This window comes from Rhinopithecus bieti, unplaced genomic scaffold (assembly GCF_001698545.2).
Source record: "Rhinopithecus bieti isolate Rb0 unplaced genomic scaffold, ASM169854v2 scaffold_2435, whole genome shotgun sequence".
In the NCBI taxonomy this organism is placed as follows: Eukaryota; Metazoa; Chordata; class Mammalia; order Primates; family Cercopithecidae; genus Rhinopithecus; species Rhinopithecus bieti.
In genome coordinates, this window is record NW_016803909.1 from 1,153,409 (window position 1) to 1,177,876 (window position 24,468).

Below are 24,468 nucleotides of genomic sequence, written 5' to 3' on the forward strand. Positions count from 1 at the left end.
AGGGGGAAGGGAGAGAAGGGCGGGGGAGGGGAGGAAAAAAGAGAACATGAACTCTGAAGTTCACAGCGATAAGCAGCAGGTGCAGCACTACCTCTGGAGCAGACTTAAGTGATTGTCTTTATGAGCCTCTTCCTTTCAAGTAGCCTGAGGGGCTTTCATGGAATGAAATGAACCATCTCTACACAGAGGTAATGATTATGGTCATTTTTCAGAACAATGGTGTTAGCTTTATGAGCTGCATAGAGTTGGAGTTATTAGGGCTCCAGCCAGGGCTGGAGATTCTTTAGGAAATCTTTTTAACTTTTACTCTAAAAGAGATAGAAGTGCTAAAAGTGCCAAGAGTGACAATTCCAGGATTTGTATATAGGAAGGGATTAGAGGCCACAGCCTGAACACATATGGAGCAACCAGGACTTGCCTTGAAGCTGTATTTGTCTAAAAAGAGACAAGTTTTATTTAAATCATTTGCCTAATAGGTGTGACTTAGAGGTACTGATGGAAATGATAGGAAACCTTCACACTGCCACTGGTTTTTAGTGAGAAAATCAGCTTCAAATACCTGTATCCCATCACTAGCCTTTTGCCTCAGCCATCACTGTTACTGCAGAGCCTCTGCTTCCACCACACACCAAGGTCCTTTCACTTCAGAGGGCCTGCACAGGCTCTCTGTCAAGTGCCTCTTTTGAGGACAAACAATATGATTGGCTATGTTGTTGTTGAGGACTTCATCTGTAATGGATCTTTAGGGGCATACATAATATAAAAGGCCCTTGGATATCCTAGAGAGATTCTTTGTTTTTCTTACTAACACAAGGATAACCAGACTGTTATAATCAGATTCCACCATTGATGGTGGTCTTGAATCTGGGGACCTTCATTGAAGAGTTGGTGTAGATTTCATTTTGAATATATTTAGAAATAACGATTTACCTTGCAGTGTTATTGTTGATTCTCATATGGAGAAATACTGACTTTTAAAAATACTAATGTCAAGATTTGTTTTAAAAGACTCAACAGTCAATACTGGTATGGGTAGGATGAGATTTTCATTTTCACATTTTGCTTACTATATATTGCATATATAGTGATATGATTATTCAGGAAAGTAGCTTGGCAATCTATAAAGAAATCAAGCACTTTAAAAGTTTCTATTCTCAAAGATCCATGTCAAAGACATTCCCCCACAGCCTTATTGACAATAGTTGTGGTGGACTCGGTGAATCAGGTTCAGTCAGCATCCTCCAACCTTGTTCTTGCTGTCCCCTCTGTTCTGCAGAGGCTGGAAAGCTAAAACCGACACCACCCTACATATAGGATCCACATGCAAATTAGATTCCCCTCACTAGATGCACTCATATGATGTTTAGGAGGTAAAAGTGAAGCAGAAGATATCTTCCTATTAACCGAGGTTTTTCTTGTTTTTTTTTTTTTTTTTTTTTTTTTGTTTGTTTTTTTTTGTTTTTTCTGATGACAAACGTGGTGGTGGGCAATGCTGGATTTTCCTGAAGAAGCAGTCCAGTGTCCATTACTTTTTTGGGGAGTATCAAGAGAGACCGCAGCAGTGGTAGCAATGGCCCTGCTTCTTGGCTCACAGCTACGTATGGCAGTGTGTTCTTGAAGTCAGCAGTCTCGTCAAGGGTCTCCGGCTGCCCTACGTCTATCACTTCTGTGTGGTGTCCCAGGAATCATTCCTGGGATGCAGCCTAGCATCTACTCTTTCAAACCATTTATGAGGGTGGTGCAAAAGTGACTGTTTTTTGCCATTACTCTCAACGGCAAAAACCACAATTACTTTTGCAACAACCTATACAATTTTATCAGCTCCTTAGTCCATGTATTAAATGTCTTTCTGCCTAACCTAGGTAGGGAGCCTTCTGTCTCCCGACTCTTCATGAGGCTTGACTGAAATCTCCAGCAGTATTTATCTGTGGATAGTGGGGATAAAAATGATTTTTATTATATTTGTTGTACTTTACTCTTCAAAAGTTTTGCAATATACTTTATTGCTTTTGTAATCACAGGAAATCATAAAAGCCAGAGATTTTTCAAAGTATTTGCTAATTCATAATGATATACATTTTTAAAATGTTGAATCTAATTATTGGCTAAGTTTATTTAAAAGCCATCATTTGAAATTTTTTGCATATTTGCCTTATATCATTCATTTTTTTCTCTTCTGATTTACTCATTGCATTTGCTTATTATGGCCATGCTATGATACATTTCACGTTACATGAAAATGGGTATTTGGTTGGTATCCAAAAGAATTTCACATACATATATTCAAAAGCATTCTCTTTTGCTTTCTATCTTGCAGAAAGCATATTTTAAAATAGCTACGTAATAACTAATAGAAGGTACTAGTGTTCAACTTGATAAAGATAGAATCAGCTGAAACTCCCAGTTAGATCAACATCACAGCCTTGATATAGACTAACGCTGATTGGGAAGAAGTTATATGTCTATTATGCTTTCACTCCTAATCTCAGCTTTAGATAGAGTATTGTGATCATGATGTACTAGATGTTAAAGTTCTGATTAAGTTTGTCAGATTCATAGATTTTAATCTTAAAATGTTGTCTTACACATTACTCTGCCCCATTTAAACCATATCCAACAAATGAAAACCCACTGTGTTGAACACCAATAATGAAGAAGTTTCTACATTCTTGGGGAATTTGTTTCTATTTCAGCTCTGAAAAAATTTTTTAATCTAAATTCAATTTCTGACCTAAAGAAACTAAAGAGCATCTGCACAGCAAAATAAACTATCAACAGAGTACACAGACAACCTACAGAATGGGAGAAGATGTTCACAAACTATGTGTCAGTCAAAGGTGTAATATCTAGGATCTATATAGGAACTTAACTGAACAAGCAAAAAATAACCCCATTAAAAAGTGGGCGAAAGACATGAAGAGACACTTCTCAAAAGAAGACATACAAGTGGCCAAAAAAACATATGAAAAATGCTCAACATCGCTAATCAGAGAAATGCAAGTCAAAACCACAATGACATACCATCTCACTTAGAATGGCTATTTTGAAAATGTCTTAAAAAAAAACAATGGATGCTGGCAAAGCTACAGAAAAAAGTGAACACTTACACACTGTTGGTGGGAATGTAAATTAATTCAGCTGCCATGGAAAGCAGTTTAGAGATTTCTTAAAGAACTCAAGGCAGAACTACCATTTGACCCATCTATCCCCTTCCTGGGTAAATATCCAAAAGAAAATAAATTGTTCTACCAAAAGGACACATGCCCTCATGTGTTCATTGTAGCAATATTCACAATAGCAAAGACATGCAATCAACCTAGGTGCCCATTGATGGTGGATTTGATAAAGAAAACGTGGTACATTCACACCATAGAATACTACACAACCATAAAAAGAAGAAAATCATGTCCTTTGCAGCAACATGGATGTGGCTGAATGCCATTATCCTAAGTGACCTAACATGAACAAAAAACCAAATATCACATGTTCTCACTTATAAGTGGGAGCTAAGCATTGGTTACACATAGACATAGAGATGGGAACAAAAGACATTGGGGACTACTAGAAGCGGGAGGAGGAAGGGATGGAGGGGGGAAGGGATGGAGGGATGGAGGGGCGGAGGGATGGAGGGGCGGAGGGATGGAGGGGCGGAGGGGCGGAGGAGCGGAGCGGCAGAGAGGAGCAAGGGTTGAAAAACTACATATTAGGTTCATATGCTCACTACCTAGGTGATGGGATCATTCATACCCCACATCTCAGCATCATGCAATATAGCCATGTAACAAACCTGCACATGCACCCCATGAATCTAAAATAAAAGTTAAAATTAAATAAATGAATTCCATTTCTTATTCTGCCATTTCAGCTGATTTCTTTCTGATCCAGACTTAATACTGATAGACAACAATGGTCTAAATGTAAAAGTTTATTATAAATTACCTTCTTATTTTTTAATATCCCAGGCAAGGGAATCTCAGTTTATCATCAGTCTTTTGACATTTTACCCCACTTCCCCCCAAAATCCATGGGGCATGCTTCTGTTGTATCCAGGCCCCAATAAAGAAATATATAAAAGTATGAATATGTAAAAATATATAAAAGTATACTAGTCCTCCATGAGGACTTGACAAAATAACCCTAAGCTCTATAGATTAGAAGAGAAGATGATCATAGACCCCCTTTAGTCTTCTTCCCTGGAGATGAAATAGGGGAAGGATATGATAAGGGAGAAAGTAAGATTTCTAAATAGACCAGAAAAGGAGTTATTCTTGATGGGACAGAGGAAAAGAAACCAAGTCAGCTATGCAGATTCATAGATAAACTATAGTTCTTTGGGATTAAAAAATTGTAGCCTGTAAACACATTCATTACCATAGCTTTCTATTCTCCATAGTGGAGGCTTAACTCCTAGGATTAAAAATAATGTCACATGTTGCAATTTTGCTTAGAGTGGGGACTTCCATGCAGCCATATTTCCACCTGGCACTATATCTCAGAACCTCTTTGGTGTTGGTTTCCTGTAGGCATCTCCTAAGTATGTGGACCCTTTAAAAACAGATGCCAACAAAACCGAAATGCAAAGAAAGGAAAAGTCATGTTGCTTAGGGTAATCGAGGAAGTTATCATGGAGAAGAGAGATTAGAGTTGGGCTCTGGGTGAATCGGTATGATTTGATTGCTAAAAACTGGGGAAGATGGTGACTTGCATAAGCAAGTCAATTATATTCTCCACCATCACTGGCAATGCTCAGCTAATAACCAGTCTCTAGCCCACATCCTGCCAGCTGTGTACCTGAAGACCATGTCAAAGTTCGTTGGTGAAGGGTTTCAACCAAATCTTTCCATTTGACTTATTAAATTGCCAGCTTCTTTAATTTTTCTAATGTAACTTTTAGAATATCTCATTTTGTTGATATGAAGGGGAGACACCTTTTTAATGTGGAAATACAATCTCATAATTTTATTGTATTATCTAATGAGATCCTATTTGTCTCCTATACCCTTCTCACAAAATCAGATTGTGCTATGTATGAATGAAAATCCCACTAAATACTTTGGAGCCATTAGTATAGAAATGAGAAAACTGGGATTGTATGGAGGTGAAACATATCCCCTAGAGAAAAATAATGAAACAAGGGGAACAAATAGAGCTGAAGCTGCCATATGTCAAGAAATCATTCTGTGACATACCATGTGGTGATGAGGATAAGCACTGGCTGCCAATTTGTACAGAGGAAAGCATGAAATTGATGCCAGATAAAGACTCATGTACGAGTTTGGAGAGGTAAACAAACTATAGGCTTAATTCAGAGCACAGAGGTGGTCTGGATTACAAATACCACCTGACAGAATAATTTGGTAAATCATTGATGAAATTGGCATTTCTTTTATATAGTCTCCATCCCTCTTACTTCCAAACAAGAGTTAGTGCAGCATGCCCTTCTGCAATTTGGTTATTAATTCTAGGACAGATAAGTCAGAAGAACTCAGAAACTGAGATAGGAGGGAAATGGGACCTCTTCAGTGTATTTTCTGAAATTCATGGAACCTTATGTTAGCTGAACTGTGGTTTCTGCTTTATATTTCAAGGTACATACAGTCTATTTGGCAGCACTGGTAATTTGCAGTGACAGCTAAAATACAACTGGAAAAGTAAATAGGAAAAGTACTTAATGTTTGTGACAAATGGAAGCTAAATCATCCTTTCAATGAAATCACCACAATTTCATGTTTTTGAAGGAACAAACACAATGCACTCTAAACTCAGACAAATGAGTTTATCTAGGGAAAATCACAAGCAAACAGCAAAACCCTGATGTTGTTTATTTCTTGTAGACTAAGCAAACTATTCTCTATAAACAAGTTAAATCTTTCTTTTAACAAGAACTTAGGGCACTTGGGGGTTCATTCCTCACCCTTGAGGTCAACATCAGGTATCCCTCCAAATCTCTCTTGGTGCCACTGTCAGTCACAATTTGGAGTGGATAAACTACTGTTTCTGACTAATAAAGAAGGTCTCATGAATTTTTGTTTTTCTGAATGAGGGAAATCCAGCAGGATAATACAGTCAAATTTAGAAAGGACATAGTTACGTATTTCCACTGGCATTCTCTCCTCTTCATTTCTGTCCAAGAATGCTATCAGCAGAATCCCATCATAGTTTCTGCAGGTGCACCTCCAGGTACCTCTGTTCTCTTTGTTTTATGATCAGGGAGAAAGGATGAGAACTCACCAGAGAGCATATATTATTACAACAGATTTTAATATCAGTTTATTTCAGTTCTGCAAATGCTTTCTTCTTAAATATGCTGCTCTTCTACTCTCCTTCACCCTTAACTCCTTAAGGCCCCACTCTCACAAACTTTTCATATAGAACTATAGTTGAATTTACAAATGTGGTGGCAGAAAGGGGCTTGACCAATAGATTTAGGGCATCCATCATCTGCAAGACTAGTACCTAGCCTATAGGAGGTGCTCAAAAAACATTTGTTGAATGAATGAGCCATATGTGTAAGATACATGAAAATTGCCCCAGAGGAGCCAGATATTGAACTTCTGGGTTTTGGTACCTAATGTTGTTCTGAAGCTGTTTCAAATAGAGACTTGCAGCCTCCATTTTCTTGGTGCGAGGACAGGATTTCATTCTGTCACCCAGGCTGGAGTGCAGTGGTGCAATCACACCTCACTGCAGCCTCAACCTCCTAGGGCTCAAGTGATTCTCCCACCTCAGCCTCCTGAGTAGCTGGGCTACAGGCACACCACCACCACACCTGGTTAATTTTTGTATGTTTTAGGGGTTTTGCTGTGTTACACAGGCTGGTCTCCAAATCCTGAGCTCAAGCTATTCACCCACCTCAGATTCCCAAAGTGCTAGGATTACAGGCATGAGCCACTACACCCAGCCAAATTTCTTAGGCTAGCTTTGTGGGCAGCACACAACTTATTAGAGGAGGAACATCATTTTTGGCAGTAAGTACCAGCTGTTAGTATAGCCTAAAGCAAGGCTTCTCAGAAACCTAGGGAACAGACGTAACTGATGTTCTTTTAATCAGTCTACCATCTAAATGTTTGCCAGCTAGAGCATTATTTTTAGGCTTGGGCATGTTACACATATTTCTTGGCAAAGACAATTTATTTACATTTCATCTTCTTACCATTATGCATTGTGGTTTGCAAGGCAGTAAATTTAAGTGAGAAATGAATAAAATAATAAATAGAAGTTTAAACATCCTCAACAAAATACTAGCAAACCAAATTCAACAGCACGTTAAAAGGATCATTTACCACGACGAAGTGGGTTTGATCCCTGGGATGCAAGAATGGTTCAATATATGACACCAATTAATGTGATACACCACATTAACAGAAAGAAGGATGAAAATCATTATCAACTCAATGAATGCAGAAAAAAGTATTTGATAAAATTCAAAGTGATTTCATGTTAAAAACTCAACAAACTAGGAATCAAACTCTCATTATACTCAATGGCAAAAAAGCTTTTCCCCTGAGATTAGGAGCAAGGCAAAGATGCCCACTCTCACCACTCTATTCATAATACTAGAAGTTCTGGTTGGAGCAATTAGATAAGAAAAAGAAACAAAAGACACCCAAGGTCAAAAAGGAAGAGGTAAAATTTTACTTATTTGCAGATGACATGATCTTATAATATAAAACCCTAAAGACTTCACCAAAAACACTGTTAAAATTAGTGAATGAATTCAGTAAAGTAGTAGGATACAAAATCAACAGACAAAAATTAGTTTCATCTCTGTATGCTAGCAACAAGCTATCTGAAAAGGAAAACAGTCCCATTTATAATAACATCAAACAGAATAAAACACTTAAGAATCAAGTTGACTAAGGGAGTGACAGACTTATACACTGAAAACTGTAAAACATTGATGAAAGAAATTAAAGACATAAACAAATGGAAAGACATTCTGTGCTCATGGATTAGAAGACTTAACATAGTTAAAAATGTCCATACTACCCAAAGCGATCTATAAATTGAAAGCAATCCTTATCAAAATCCCAATGACATTTTTATGGAAATAGAAAAAACGATTCTAAAATTCATATGGAACCACAAAAGACTCTGAATAGCCAAAACAATCTTAAGAAAGAAAAACAAAGCTGAATTCCTGATTTCAAAATATATTACAAAGCAATAATAATTCAGACAGTGTGGAACTGGCATAAAGACAGACATATAGACCAATGGAACCAAATAAAGGCCCAGAAATAAATCCATGCTTATACAGTCAATTGATCTTTGACAAGGGTCCCAACAATACACAATGGGGGAAGGATGGTCTGTTTAACAAATGGTGTTGGGAAAACCAGATATCCACATGCAAAAGAATGAAATTGAACCCTTATGTTACACTGTACACAAACTCAAAATGAATCAAAAACTCAAATATAAGATATGAAGTGTAAAACTAGAAGAAAACACAGAGGGAAAGTTACATGACCTTGGTCTTGGCAATGACTTCATGAATATCACACCAAAAGCACAGACAAAAAATGCAAAAATAGACAAGTGGGACTATATCAAATTAAAACGCTTCTTCACAGCAAAGGAAACAATCCACAGAATAAAAAGACAACCTATAGAATGAGAGAAAATATTCACAAATCATATTTCAGATAAAGGGTTAATTTCTAAAACACATAAGGAACTCTAACTCAATAGCAAACTCAAACTAACTCGTTAGCAAAACAAAAACAACACACACACACACACATGCACACAAAACAACAACCTGCTTTAAAAGTGGACTAAGGACTTGAATAGACATTGTTCCAAAAAAGTTACTCAAATGGCCAAAGCTATATGAAAACATGCTCAATGTCACTTATACAAATAAAATGACAATGAGATATCACTTCATACATGTTAAAATGGCTCTTATCAAGAGACAGAAGACAACAAGTGTTGACAAGGATACAGAGAAACTGGAACCCTTGTACACTGTTGGTGAGAATGCAAAATGGTGCAGTCAGTATGGAAAACAGTATGGAGGTTCCTCAAAAATTTAAATGTAGAACTGTGATATGATCCATCAAACCCACTTCTGGGTATTTATCCAAAAGAATTGAAATCAGGATCTTGAAGAGATATTAACATTTCCATGTTCATTACAGCACTATTCACAAATAGCCAAGAGGTGAAAACAATGTAAATGTCCTTTGATGGATGAATGGGTAAAGAAAATGTTATGTATATATAGTGGAATATTATCCAGCCATAAACAAAGGAAATCCTATGATATGCTATAATAGCACATGGCTAACCTGAGGACACTATTTTATGCTAAGCGAAATAAGCCAGAAGGAGAAATATTTTATGCTTCAGTTTCTATGAGGTATCTAAAAATAGTCAAACTCATAGAAACAGAGCAGGATGGTGGTTAACAGGGGAAGTGGGGAGAAGGAAATGTGAAATTGCTAATCAATGGGTATAAAGTTTCAGTAATGCAAGATAAATAAGTTCTAGAGCTCTGCTGTGCAACGTTGTGCCTATAGTGTTGCATTGCATACTTAAACATATGTTAAGAGGGTAGATCTCATGTTAAGTGTTTGTACAAAGAAAATTTTTAAAAATTAAATCAAAAAAAGCAGCAAAATAAATCAACTGTATGTAGATGAAAAATATTCTAGTTCTCAAACTCCTGTGTCCAGGGCCTTACCTCTTTAGATTCTGACTCAATCCAGGGTAGAGCCCTGGAGTCTGCATTTTAACAAATCCAAGCATCTGATGCAGAAGCATGTTAAGAAGCACTGATGTCCATGAAAGGGCCTTCTAAAACATATGCAAAAGAAAAGTCTAAGTTGTTAGTAAATCTTGCACAGTGATAGCCGACATTCATTCATCAGCTTCTGTGCCCCAGACTCATGATCTAGGTCACCATATTACCCCATTTTCCAGATGAGGAAACCGAGACATAGAAAGCAGTAAATGGCAGAGCCACAACTCAATACAAGGTGGTCTGATGCACTATCCACTCTCTTGACCACAGATCATCTCTTCTACTACTAGTTGCCTTCAACAAGCAGATACTTCAGAAGCTGTAGCTTGAGGTTTCTGGGAATTCTACATAGCCCTGTCACGTCTATTATTCGGTTTTCAATATATTTATAGATGGAAATATTTCAATGAATGAGAAACAAAGTTGGGATGTGAGAACCCCTAGGGGCACAGACATGCATGTCCACAACACATTGCAAGCTTTCTGGTTGTAGGCTGAGCCCTGGGCAGGCGAAAATGTAGGTCTGACCCAGTCTACTACTTTTACATTCTTTGATTTATAAGTTGATTAAAGTTTTTGCCAATTCAGGAGGAAAAAATCACGAGTGTTATTCAAATTGTTTAGTATTAGGTGACTTGGTGTGGTAGCGCTACTGAAGCAAATATAGACAAGACATTGGTTGATTGGTAGCATTTTGACTAGATTAATCAGACATTTGAGCGTTATGAAAAACAATCATTTTTCTTTAACAATTATTGCCTTTTAAATGAATAAGCTAATATGAAAGTAACAAGTGAGACCTCGATAGAGGTTGAGATAGCTAACATAAATATGTAAGTTATGGTACAGACAAAAGAATGACAAAAATTTACACATTTAAAAACATTTTATCAGTTTAGAATTTTCTGCTTAATAAGTTTGATAAGACAGTGAAGTATGTGGATTAAAGAGACTCGCTTTATGTCTCCCTTACTTCTTGATGTATTTTTTTTCCTTTCTTTCTCCGTCTCTCTTTTCTATCTCTGTAATTGCTGGCACTTTAATGTAGAAAATAGACTCATTCATCTTGTCTTCTAATGAGCTTTATGCAGTATAAGAAAACCTAAAGTCTGGAAAGGGGTATTACTGTTGGATCCTAAGAGCCCCAGCATTTGTACGTTTGACTCCATCATCTTTTATCATGTAACAAAAGACATAAGCCAACAAAGCGTGCTATCTATAGAAAATACTTGTAACTGTTTTGTTAACCCAAGAGTTGACCCCTTTACATGTAATTTCAGGCTCAGAATCAGATCAAAGGCCCCAGTTTGGGTTATGTGTGCACTGCGACCTCTTCCATGGTCTCTGAGTTCCTTGAAGGAGAGGTCTAGGTCTTTCTCATTGTCATCTCTTCATGCCCAGAAAGCTGGGCAGTGTTTGAGGATGAATTGTTTGTACTGTGAGGAACTTGGGAGATTTGGGCAGCAACATATTTGCTAGTGAACTGGCACTTCGGCACTGGTGTTGTAATCTTTTTACAGAGTCAGTGTGGTTTGCTGGAAAGGATATTAGACAGGAAGTCAGGAGCTAGGAGTTCTTTCTTTGCTTATGTGACCTTAAGAAGTCCTCTTAATCCCTTCAGGGTAAAGTGTCCTCATAAAGTATAATACTTGGGCTAAATAGTGTTCTTTAGTCTCTTCCAGCTTTAAATTTTGTGTTTAAAATAGAAGAAAATGTATCTATGATTTTTTATCTTTTCATTTTGAAATAATTTTGAACCTACAGAAAAGTTGAAAGAATTGTACAAAACTGCTCCTGTTTACCTTCACTCAAATTCATCAGTTGTTAAGATTTGCTCACATTCTCTCTCTCCACACTCACACACAAAATTTTTGTTCTGAAACATTTACAAGTTGTAGATGTTGTGCCCCTTTACTCCCAAGTACTTCAGAATGTATTTCCTAAGTACAATGATGTTTTCTACATCACCATGATGTATTTATCAAATTCAGGAGAGTAAATACTAATTCAATACTATTATCTAATAGTCCACATTTAAATTGTGCCAGTTGTCCCAATGTCTCCCATATCAATTTTTCCCCTGCTCCAAGACTCAATCCAAGAGTACACATTGCATTTATTAATAGTTGTCATGCCTGCTTAGTCTCCTTTGTCCTGCAGAACTTTGAGATTTTTGAAAACTACAGGGCAATTTTTTTTTTGTAGAAAGTCTATTAATTTGAGTTTGCCTGACGTTTCCTCATAAGATTCCAGTTATACCTTTTTATCAGGAATACGACACTAAGTGAGATTGTGTTCTTCTCAGCGCATCACATCAAGAGGCACATAGGTCATGATGTTAAAAAAAAGTTAATGTAAATTTTATGGGGGAAACCTTTTCCATTCTTGCTGGATTTGAGGTCTGTCTACAAGACCACAAACAAATGGAAATTACCCAGGTACTGGAATTCTCTAGATTAAGTAAACTGACTGCCTGTATATTTTAGTTTCTATCTAAATAATTTTTATTTTGTGTTAGAAAGCCTTAATAATTCCTGCACTCAACTAAAGAAACCTTAGTAAGTTTGAAAAGTATTTGAAAAGCATGATGAAGAGAATTCACATCCCATGTGATAACATGATGGATTTTTTTTTCTGTAAGAAAGAAATCCTAAAGATCATCTTGTTAACATTATGCCAGGCAGGATTATGAAGGCTAAACAGAAAAACAGGGTCAAATAATAGTAGAACAATAACAAAAACACAGCTCTCCTGACCTTTACTCCAATACTTTTTTCACTACATTGTTGCTCCCATGAATCACTATCTGGAAGCAAATCTGGCTTTTTTAAAAAAAATAAAGAAGGCAGTTAATGACTATATGCCTTATGCCTAGTGTTCCATTATTGGAACGCTAAGCGTGTGGGAGTTATTTATATCCTACTGCTCAAGGTCATCACCAATGTCTGATTGGAAAAATTCAAAAAATTGCAACCTCAGGCATAAACTGCTTAACATATTTCAAGCGCCCTCAGAATAGCACCATGGACCAGTTGCAATCATAATGTCCCAGTAAAAATAAAAATAACCACCGTGGATTTATTGGGACACTTTGGGACACTGTAGTGTTACTGCAGAGCAGTAGATGGCACTGTTAATATACATTGATTTTAGTATAAAATCTGGAAAAGGGAAGTAGTATTCCAGAGATTTACTATGTGGTTGTTCCAACTCAAGTAGTGATACTTCACTTATATTGGTGAAGTCCTATCAAGTCTGTAATTGTTATGATACTTTTTTCATCTCCCCTAACCTGATTTGACAGTGGAGGTTTTGCTTTTGGCTTCTCCCCACTCCTCACATACAAATAATGCAACTTATAAATTTGGCTCCAAGAGTTTAGTACTTCATTTGGTAAGGGTAAGTCATTTATTATTTACCTTACAGTTAATATTAGAGACCTGGGAGGATTCAGGGTCTACTAATTTTATGTATTTCTTAGCTAAAGAAATATTCTTGGGAACATTTCATACTTTTGACCTGTTTGTATGTTTATATAGAAAGAAAATTTTAATGCACTCAATTTTTCTGATATTTGATCTAGTTGCTGAAAATAAGTCTATGGTTATTTTACTTTTCATTTAGATAAAAAGTCATGAAGATCTGTTTCATATTTCATGACATCACTGTTTATTTGGAATGAGTGGGCAAGATATTTTATAACTCATGTATAAGAAACCTAAAAAAAAAATCTGAAAATAGCAACATCTCCATATTCCTTAATGAATTCAGGCCTTGATTATTTGCATTGAATGCAAACCTTTACTGGCTGATCACATCTTTTAAACACCTCACTTAAATTATGCAGATAAAAATTACATTCTGTCCCTTTATTTAAAAAAACCTTGAAGAAATGATTAAAAGTATGTTTAACCAAATGCTTCAGATGAGAAAATCATAAATAATGAAATGATATTTAAATTTGCTTTTTTAAAATAAAATCATTTAGTTTTCCATCTCAGGGTGAGAGAAGTTACACCTTCTAGAACCATGACATCATATGAAATGTTGACATCTGTTATTAACCTAATTAACTATTTGCTGTTCAAATTGTGGTGAAAGTACATTGAGACTTCTTTTGTACTCTTATCGCTTGTTTAATACCAAATTGCCTGGCATCTGTGTATCAAGGCTTTGATCTAATACTCTATCAGTTGTTGGCTCAGGCACAAGAGACTGCAGAGTACACAAAGCTGTTACTGCTGACTCCAGGGAAAAGGAGGCTGTTGATATACAGTCCTGATTAGCCAAGTCAGTCAATATTTGCATGACGCAATGATAATGCCTTCTTTATGTTAGATTGTTATTTCACTGAAGCAAGTAGGAAACTTCCTTTTCAAGAGCTCGATATATTTTTCAGAAATTCTTTTTTCCCTCTCAGGTACATATATGGCATTTTCTTTCATCTCTGTCCATTTCCTTTCCTGCCTTCAACGTTTGATCACACACAAATGCAACATAATGACACATTCTTGAAGGGTCCATATTTTTTAGCATTTATATGTGAAGGAATTTTGTGAAAGTTATTATCTTACCTATAATATATCAAAATATCAGAATCAGAACTACCTCTTTCATTTTGTGTACTTTAAATATAAAACTGGTTGTTTTATTCCTACTTTCTATTCTCTAACCTTCAGTTACTTGATTTCTAGACTCCACACAGTGATGTCTTTATTCTACTTTCTAGCATAGATTTTAGGCTAGCACATCTTTTAACATTACTCAAAGGTTAGGAGACATGAATCTTACAATATTCATATTTCAATGGAGGCAATAGAAAGCTACAACTTTTGAGCTCACATCAAAAGTTGAACATTTCGGCCGGGCGCGGTGGCTCAAGCCTGTAATCCCCAGCACTTTGGGAGGCCGAGAAGGGCGGATCACGAGGTCAGGAGATGGAGACCATCCTGGGTAACACGGTGAAACCCCGTCTCTACCAAAAATACAAAAAAACTAGCCGGGTGAGGTGGCGGCGCCTGTAGTCCCAGCTTCTCGGGAGGCTGAGGCAGGAGAATGGCGTGAACCCGGGAGGCGGAGCTTGCAGTGAGCTGAGATCTGGCCACTGCACTCCAGCCTGGGTGACAGAGCGAGACTCCGTCCAAAAAAAAAAAAAAAAAAAAAGTTGAACATTTCTCCATTCACTTTATTTCATATTATTTTAGAATTGTTGGCCTTTGCAATGAGGATTTGATATTCATAAGATTCTGTTTATACTTAGCAAAATTTCTAATCACATTCTATTATCTGAGATGCTCTTTCTCTCTCCAACCCTCTTTCCACTCTTATCTTTTAATATATGAAAGGAAATTGATGGTGATAAACAACCAGACTGGTATCTCCTTTAAAGTCATTCAGTCATCATTTGTAAGCCAAGGATTACATTATTTGCTGGAGGCGACAAAAACAGCAAGACACTGTCCCTGCACTCTGAGGGAGAAAAAGCCATAGAAGTTGGCAGGAGCCAGATCACAGAGGGCCTTACAAAGAAGTTTGGGTTTTATCTTAAAATAGTAAGGTGTTAACAGCATTTTAAAATAATAGGACCATGATTGGATTTATTATTTGGAAAGGCAAGGCAGCAGGATAAAGGACAGGGCAGAAGGGTGAGACTAGAAGTAGGAAGAATATAATTAGGAGACTGTATCAACAATTAGACAAAGCTAAATGTTCTTCACCTTTTGGGGCCTTAGATCCCTTTATAGAATCACATATGTGTATACACACATATAATTCACATATACTATCAGATGGTTCACAGATCTCTTAAAGCTCATGAATTCCAGATAAGAACCCTTTGAATAAATGATAAGGGCATTAATCAATGCACTAGCAGTGGAGATAGGGAATATCACAGATATGAGAGGTATAACAAAGAATCTATAGTATATGTTGGCAGATTGAATATGAGAGGTGAGAGATGAAGAGTCTCAGATGACTCCTAAGATTCTAATTATCTATGGTGACTAGATAGATGGTAGCACTTTCATCAAGGCAAAGAATAGAAAGAAACATGTTATTGAGATTGTTGGAAAGCCAGTGGAATATTCTGGTGGAGGCATAGGACTCTAGAGTTCAGTAGAGGCGTCTGGGCTGAAAGTATTGATTTAGAATCTTGAGTCTGTAAGCAGCCATAGGTTGAGTTCACCTAATGAGATAATGTAGAGTAAGAAAGAGAAGGGCAAGCCATAATCCTTGGGGAACACCAGCTTTGAAGGCTCCATCAAAGAAAGAGGAGTGAACAAAGGAGACAGAGTTATAAAGAAAAGCAAGAGTGAAGAGCCGTAGAATCCAAAAGAAGAAATAATATCCAGGAAGGCATGGGCCACAGCATCAAGTATTTCAAAGACAAATAGGACAAATACCTCAAATATTTCTTTGCATGTGACAATTAGGTAGTTACTGACGATTCCCACCAGAGGAGTTTCAATAGAATCGGGCTGGGGTAAAGGTGATAAGCCGCACGCTGAAAGTTAGAGTGACTGGGAGATGAGGAAGTGGCTACAGAATATTCAAGGACATTGTGATGGTAAGATGAGTGATTGAACTAAAATATATATATATATATGCATATATGTATTATATGTGTGTGTGTATATATATATATATAGAGAGAGAGAGAGAGAGAGAGAGTTGCTGGGTCAAAATACATGTACATTTTTAATGTGGATAGATATATATGATTGCCTTTCCCTAAAAAGTTATATTCATTCACTTCTATAATTCTGTATAGGAGTATCCTGTTTTCTACCCCAACAGCTATATATTAACATGCCTTCCAACTTTTTGTCTGATGGCAAAAACTCTTTAATTTGCTTTCTGATTATTCACAAGGTTGCACATCTTATATGTAATTTTTAGCTATTCGTATTTCTTTATCCGTGTCGTTTATAATCTTCGTCCATTTTCCTATTGAGTTTGCTATTTCATTGATTTGGAAGAACTCTTTACAAATATTTTTCACCTGAAGATGTTAAAAGCATTTTCTTCCAGGCTGTGTTGTTTTAACTTTGTTTATGGTGTCTTTATCACAACCATGTATGTCAATCTTTACCTTTATAAAAATGTAAAATATTTTCATTTTATTCCAATATTTATTACATATGGTTTTGTTTCATCTGAAATTTATGTGTGAGACATAATATAGTGCACAAACTTTATTCTTCTGAAATAGTTACTTGATTTTGCCAATACCATGCATTAAATATCTACTCTTTTACTGGTGGTTTGAAATACCACTTTTATTATATACCAAGTTCTATATATATAAGGGTCTGTTTTCAGATTTTATGTTTGTTCCATTAGTATGTTTGCCTATTCCTGCACTATGTTTACACTGCTTTTAAAAATAGAGCTTCATAGGATGTTTGATATCTGGTAGGATAAATACTCTTTTTCCTTCTCTCCTGCTCCTGGTCTGGGCTGTTTCCCTCTGGTCTTGTTCTTGTCAATACTCTCCCCTTTGATTTTCTATCTTCTAGGATTCCTTAGAATCTCTTGTCTGCTGATGAAATTTTTATTTTCTAATATGCTCATTAAATTTATTCTTTTAAAATATCTGTCTTTTCATGGGTTGGAGCCCAGAGTAGATGCATGTGTTTTGTCTGCCATCTCGATCCACTTCCCCAGAGGGATGCTCATAAAATAATTTACATGTGGCCAGTTGGTTGTCACCTTATGAAGCAAACAACATACAGCTGTGTGGGGATTAATTGTTAAGTAACCATTCTGTATTCTGGAAATCTTTTAATGATCAAAAACAGTTTGATGTATAATATATTTTATAGGCCTCACTGTAAAGAAGTGAATGTTGATACCCTAAAGTGCTGATTCAATATCTCTCAAAGTGTTTTCCCTTCAGATTACTGTTTGTCTGTTTGTACTCTGTGCTTGTCTCACTTTGGGGATGATTTCTTAAATTATTAGGCACATTCTGGCAATTAGAAATTTCCTAAATGTGATGTTTAACATTGGTGCCTAGAAATCATAAGCAGTTCAATTGACTGTATTTTGTTATTTTTTTCTTTTGAATGGGGAAAGGGTAGAAGAATCTGTTTTCTTCAAAGATGAAATTTTCCATTAAAGGAAGCTATTATATTTCCACATCAGTACTTATTTTATATTCAACCTGTCTAGGGGTGACTGCCTGTTCAGCAGGAAAGCCCTAAAGCTTATTTAATGACTAGATGGATACATTTCACTGAAAAATTGCGACTAACTTTCTTGCTGACTGTGAAATATAGAAACCTGAGTCATCTTTACTGTAAACGCATAGCAAATCTATAGGTACCTTTGAAATAAAAGGGGATTACAGGACATTCTTGTTTTGATGGTGGGCTCTGGTTTCTCATCCTCAAAAATTTAGTTCTCATATTAAAATACTATTAATACAAAAATTATGCCACATGAAGTGAGCATCCAAAGATTTCTAAATAAAACATACTGAAATTAGTAAAATTTTCTCATAGGGTTATATGGGATTAACAATGATTTCACAAATGGGAATGCCTTTTTAATTCTTTCTACTTATTTACCTATTTATTTGGAAGTACAGTATTACAAACTAAGGAGTGGCTAAGACTGGCTAAGCAATCAAGCTGGAAATTATTGCATAGCTTAGCAAAATATCCTAAAAATAGTAAGTATGCCTTACTTTTATGCCCAGGATCTTTTTATTATTTCTGACTTGGAAAATGTTATTTCTAAATTTTTAATGCTAGTTATACTTCTTTCTTTTGGTCACCATAAGGCTTTCCAGCACTTTCCTCAAAGGAAGGGAAATTAAATAAATGGTATAACTCAGTCCACTTTGGCTAGAGCTTGTTTGTGAGCTAGAGTTTGGAGACAGAATAAATTGGACTATTTGCTAAAATGGGGTTTTAGGATTATTCAAGAGGAAACAATTTCACGTATGGCTTTTCACTCTGGTTAGTCTTTGATTGTAGATCCTACGTTTATTACTGAGTAGTCAGTATGCTTACAACTGGGCATCCCAATGACTAGGAGAGAATGTGAGTCTCTGGACGAATACTCCTGCTGAGCCAGAAATGCTGTCAGAATTTCCTCATAGGATGATCTCAGTGTTTGTCTTTATTCTGATTTCAATCACACGGCGATTTGTCAGGGCTTTATAAATGCAATTTAATCCTGTTCAGTTTCCAAGGAGGGGTGAACATGCAATAAAATGAATTAACTAGGCCAATCATAATCAAACACTGCAGAAAGCCAGGCAGAACCCACCATATGCCAAGGGTGTTACAAACAGATCTCATCCTGCCTGGGAAAACTTGACACTCTGCCTGGTGCGGGGATTGGGAGGCTAACCAAGGGAGGTAAGGAGGTAAGATATCCCTCAGGGAAGGAGCATCACTCCTCTCAGAAGGTCTGTTCCTACTACTTTCAACAAAGCACCACCAAATTGTCATTGTATTTTGTGAGTAACTAAATTCTTCTGGGAATTAAGGAAAAAATTTGAAGTTGCCATGAAGGTAGCCTCTTCCCAATTATACCTTGGCTAAAGGTAGCACTCTGATTCTCTGAGGATAATTGGGCCATCTAATAAAATGGACATTGAATCTGGAGCAATCCTGAGCGTTTTCTAAGCTCAAGCTAAGAAATGCTGCTTTCAAAGAGCAACAGTACAGCATTAAGAACATGGTATGGCCCTGAGGGCTGGTTTTGCTACTGATTACTTATGTGACCTTGGGTGAGTGACTTAACTTCAACGAGCTGTTGTATTTTTTCACTTGTAAAATGCAGGTAATACCCTCATAGTGTTGATGTTGAAATTAAGGGAGATAATGAAAGTGAAGTGCTTAGTACACTGCATGGCATTTGGTAAATGCTCCATAAACATTAATGTCATTATCAGTATAAGCAGTCAAAAATACCAAAACTTTTCTTCATGCAACAAATATTTATTGTGCATTTACTATATGCCAAACTTGCCAAATACTGGAGAATATTTGAAAAATACCCTATTCAGTGACCAAAATAAGAATCTGCATCTCTGTTGTTGGCTATAGATGGCAATTTCTGCTTCCTGGCCTTTTGTTTTGTTTTGTTTTGTTTTTGAGATGGAGTCTCGCTCTGTCACCCAGGCTGGAGTGCAGCGGCACAATCTCGGCTCACTACAAACTCTGCCTCCCGGGTTCACGCCATTCGCCTGCCTCAGCCTCCCAAGTAGCTGGGACTACACCAGCTGAGTTAAAATTAGCCGGGCTCACGATCACGCCCGGCTAATTTTTTGTATTTTGTTTAGTAGAGATAGGGTTTCACCATGTTAGCCAGGATGGTCTCGATCTCCTGACCTCATGATCCACCCACCTCGGCCTCCCAAAGTGCAGGGATTACAGGTGTGAGCCACCGTGCCCAGCCCCTGGCCTTACTTCCTTAAAGAAAAAAATTTCCCATGTATTACTCACTTAGATCACCCCATTGCCACATTTTTAGTGTTGAAGGCTAATATATTTTAGTAATGCTTCAATGAACTGTGGTAGCAACAAATAAATTGACTTCTGTCTCAAAATATGGGGAGTTAGAGTTATAATTAGGATTACAGAAAAAAAGAAAGGGGTATTACATGCTGCTGAAATGCTTTTGAGTGGATTGTTTTATTTGGACCCCCTCCACCCTTTAAATCTGATACATGCTAAGATTTTCATGTGCACAGCCACCTCCTAATATGTGGTTTTGCTTCTCTACAAGCATGGAATCCCCTCTGCAGTTATGTTTGCTTGTGCATCTCCGGCAGCTGGAGGACGAATCATATCAAGCTGATGAGTGTGTCACACTTTTCATCCCCCAAGTGAGTGTACTCCCAGGCTCACCTTTCTGGAAAATGTTCTTTGGTGCAGGGTGGATGGTGGGCCACGGAATTGTCTGGGCTTCCCATTTATCTCAGAGGATGGGAGGGTAATCCCTTCACAAATATGGGAATGGGGGCTGCTCTGAGGCTGGCAAATAATAAACAATGAGGGTTTCTTTTTTTTTCTTTTTTTAAATCCTGGATTCCTCTAGCCCTCCTCTCTTAGTCCTCAGCAATAACTTAGCCCTTGTCTTCCTCTCTGAAGGATTTAAATGGAATGACCTTAATTCTCGCTTTGTTTGCACTCTATCTCTTAAGGAGCTGCAATGAAGACCAAGACAAACAGTAGATTAACAGTGCTACCTTTTATAAGACTGATTAGTTCCTAAAATATGCTGAAAGGAAACAAAACCAAAAAGAAAAGAGTGGAAAGGGGGGTGAGACAGAAACCTTTGTCGGTGAGTTTGAAACAGCTCCATTTCTTTCATTAGTTGCAGATATTGACCTTCCGATGAAATATTTTCTTTGTGTGAGAAGGCTTTGCCAAGGTTGCATTTATTAGGCAGGTGCCTGGTAAGTGTTTCTAAGCAAATATTACTTTACTGCCTAATTTTGATTTAAGGGGAGAGTTGTACCAGGGATGAATTTGGAAAACATTTGATGATGGTTCATCTGCCGCCCCTTAGAGCAGGGGCTATCAAGTGGTTGACAGTATCCAAATCAGAATTCCAAAGATGCTCTTCCATCTGGAATCATTAAGAGGAGCACAGCCTCTTAGAATCACATTCAGCTCCTCTGGATTTGAAGGAATTTACAGAGAAACTTCCAAGACACCTCAGCTATATCCAAATGAAAGCCTAAGCATTATAGGTTTGGCAGAGCTGAAAATGTGTCTCTGGAAAGAAAAAAAAATTACATAAAGCTCCACAGAAAATATTTCTGGGCATCGGCTTGTTTCCTTTGAGGGATGGGAGGTTGTTCCTGAAATTTTCAATTTAATTTAAAGTTAAATAAAATGTGAAAGACCGGGGTACTTTAATAAGATGATCTACCTGCTTATAATAATAGGATAATTCACATCCTCATTGTCAGGGCAGAAAGGCTCCCAATAAGGTCAGTCATTAAACTCAATATGTTTCATTCTTTGGTGCTGTCTCGCTTAGGTTCTCAGTGCCACTTGTCTGCCCTTCTTTTCCACTATGCACCTTTATTGCAAATTTAGTTCCATTAGGTAGATGCTTGCATCATTATGAAGTCTGATTCCATCCTTTTCAAAGTGCCAAGCCATTTAAATATGATACAGTCCTCGGTCATATTTAATCCAAACATTTACACACATCCAGGCCCTTCTTATCTTTTTAAATAGGATGCAGGGCTTATTTTTAAATTACATCCTCATTCATGCTTCATAAAAGCATCAAGTGAAACCGTCCATGGGATTGACATTCTGGTCCACAGGTGCTGTTTCCAATTCCTGGCATGGCCGTTAAATCCTAGCCTCAGCATAATTCTCGGCATGACACTCTTGTGTCGAGGCAAAAAAAGGAAAAACAGAAACAGCCATTTTTTTTTTCTCTCCCAGAAATTAAGCTGCACAGAGGAGCACTGTAGCTTTTGCTTTCTTCCCTATGTATACCTAAGTTAAAGAGCATCTTAAAATAGGGTTCCCCAGAAAAGGGATGTCAGTGGGAAGTTGAGGTGCTTGAAATAAAGTAAGTGCTTACTAAAAACAGATATATGCATGATTTCTTTTATCACATGTCAATTAGATGTGCATCTATTCAGGGGGGTTTCTTTTGATATAATGAGTCTTTCCATGACTTGAGTGCCATAACTGTCACCACAGCATCCCAAAAGTCCTGAGTCATCTGTGGTCACCCCTCAAACCCTTGGTAGGGTCTATTCCATGAATTCCCCTTTCCCCCCAACAAGCTCACTCTCCTATCAGTTTCTAGTCTCAGCTATTAGATTCAGTCATATAACACGTACACAAATGCCCCAAAGCTATAGAGCCTTAGCTTGCTTTCTTCAATTTCTCTACAGTTACTGGCATCATAAGAAATCTCTTATCAATTTGGAAAGGCAGTTTGAACAAATTAGTGTTTGCTTAATTAAACCAACACGCACACACCCTGGTCTCCACCTACCTTGTATCATTCTGTACTTAGAAACTCCTGATGGTGCAGTGGGGGCTGCAGGGAGAGTCTGCCTGAGATCCCCAAATGATCACAACTGTGCAATTGTCTTGGGTGCACTTCTCTGACAGGATGCCATTTGTTCCCACTCACCTAGAGAGCTTGTGGATAGCCTGAGAGGGTTGTGCGCGAGTGTGCGTTTTAGCAAATTTTCAAAAGTTGCCATGGGGAGAGAATAGAAAGAAAGCCCTTCAAAAAAGAAAATTATTTTCACAGCATCATCACTAGAAAAACACCCCTGCAATGGATATCTTTGAAGGTCGACTGCAATCTGAACTAATTGGGGAGGGAGGGAGAGCTTTCAATTTTGCTCACCTTTTATAAGGGGTCTCAGAGAAGTGATAGGTAGCCAAACGCTTCCTGCAACGAGTGGTTTGGACACTTTCTAAGCAAAAGGAAAGGCTCTTCCAGCTTCTTCTTGTTCATGTCACTGAGAGAGGTCACCACCTACCCTCTTTTACTTGCCACTTCTGATTATTGGGTAGGTTCTGCTCCAAAAGTCATCTTTTGTGGTGAGGACATAAATCCCCTCCCCAGTAATGAAATGCTTGATAAGGAGGTGGGGTGGGAGGAGGGGTGGGAGCAGGGAGAGCAAGCTGGAAAGCCTCAAGATCACAGCCAAGGAGCATTAGTTATAGGCCTTTACTGAAAATCAACCTCAATCTCTGTGAATGTACTACATTAAACCAATAACAGACAACAAGCTTGTGAATATTTGGCACTGTGATGAAATCGGCCGCAGCCCTTCCGCAGTGGGGAGGGAGGGAAGCCCAATCTAGGAAGTGCTGGTACTCCTCCCTGGAGTGTGTCTGTTGTGATTGCTAGCTGGTTTCCACAGATCCTTGCTGAATATTATGCCATTAAACAGTATGAAAGAAAATCAAAATATATGTTTACTGGGTACTAAATAGTAAGTGCCCTTTCAAATGCTCTTTAATGGCTAGGCTTTAAAGTCATCGTGGAGCACCCTCAGAAAGCGAAAGCAGCATGTTTCACAGATTTCTGTTGCTGTAAACCACCACGAGAGGCTGAACAAATGTACGCTGAGATTTGTGAACACCTCACAACTCTGGACCCTTAAAGGTACATTCAGAGAGAGGAAATAGCTTTCTGCCATGTATGTTCTTTAAAGTATAATTTTAATTGAAAAATTACTGATGGCTTCAGCTGAATTTTCTCAGATTGAATGACAGTCAATGTCTGGTTCAGCATAATAGATATACTTCCTGGGGAAATAGGGAAAGGAATGTATGTTTCAATGGTGAGTTATAGTGAGCAGTGGCTAAATATGACAAAATACTTGTGTGAAGATACAGAAATAACCATTTTCATTTATAAGCTAAGAACAGTCACACATCACTTAACAGGGATATGTTCTGAGAAATGCGTTGTTAGGTGATTTCGTCATTGAGTGAGCATCAGAGAGTGTGCTTATAGATGGTGGAGCCTATATACAATTAGGCTATATGGTGTAGCCTATTGTTGCAAAACAAACATAATTTGATTTTCTTTCACACTGTCTAATGATATACTGCTCCCAGGCTACAAACCTATGCACCATGTTACTGTACTGAATACTGTAGGCAGTAGTAACACACAGGAAAAAATGTGTGTCTCGAAACTTAGAAAGGGTGCTACAATAATACTATGAGGGACATCATGATGGCTGTGATAAC

The 24,468-nt window shown here is 37.5% G+C and overlaps 1 long non-coding RNA gene across 1 annotated transcript; it reads left to right on the forward strand.

Moving 5' to 3' along the window:
* Positions 1 to 16,230: 16,230 nt before the first annotated feature.
* Positions 16,231 to 21,049, forward strand: LOC108519556 (uncharacterized). Its single transcript, XR_001882656.1, has 3 exons — positions 16,231 to 16,319; positions 20,498 to 20,597; positions 20,916 to 21,049. It is a non-coding gene; the product is annotated as an uncharacterized LOC108519556 (long non-coding RNA).
* Positions 21,050 to 24,468: the final 3,419 nt, after the last annotated feature.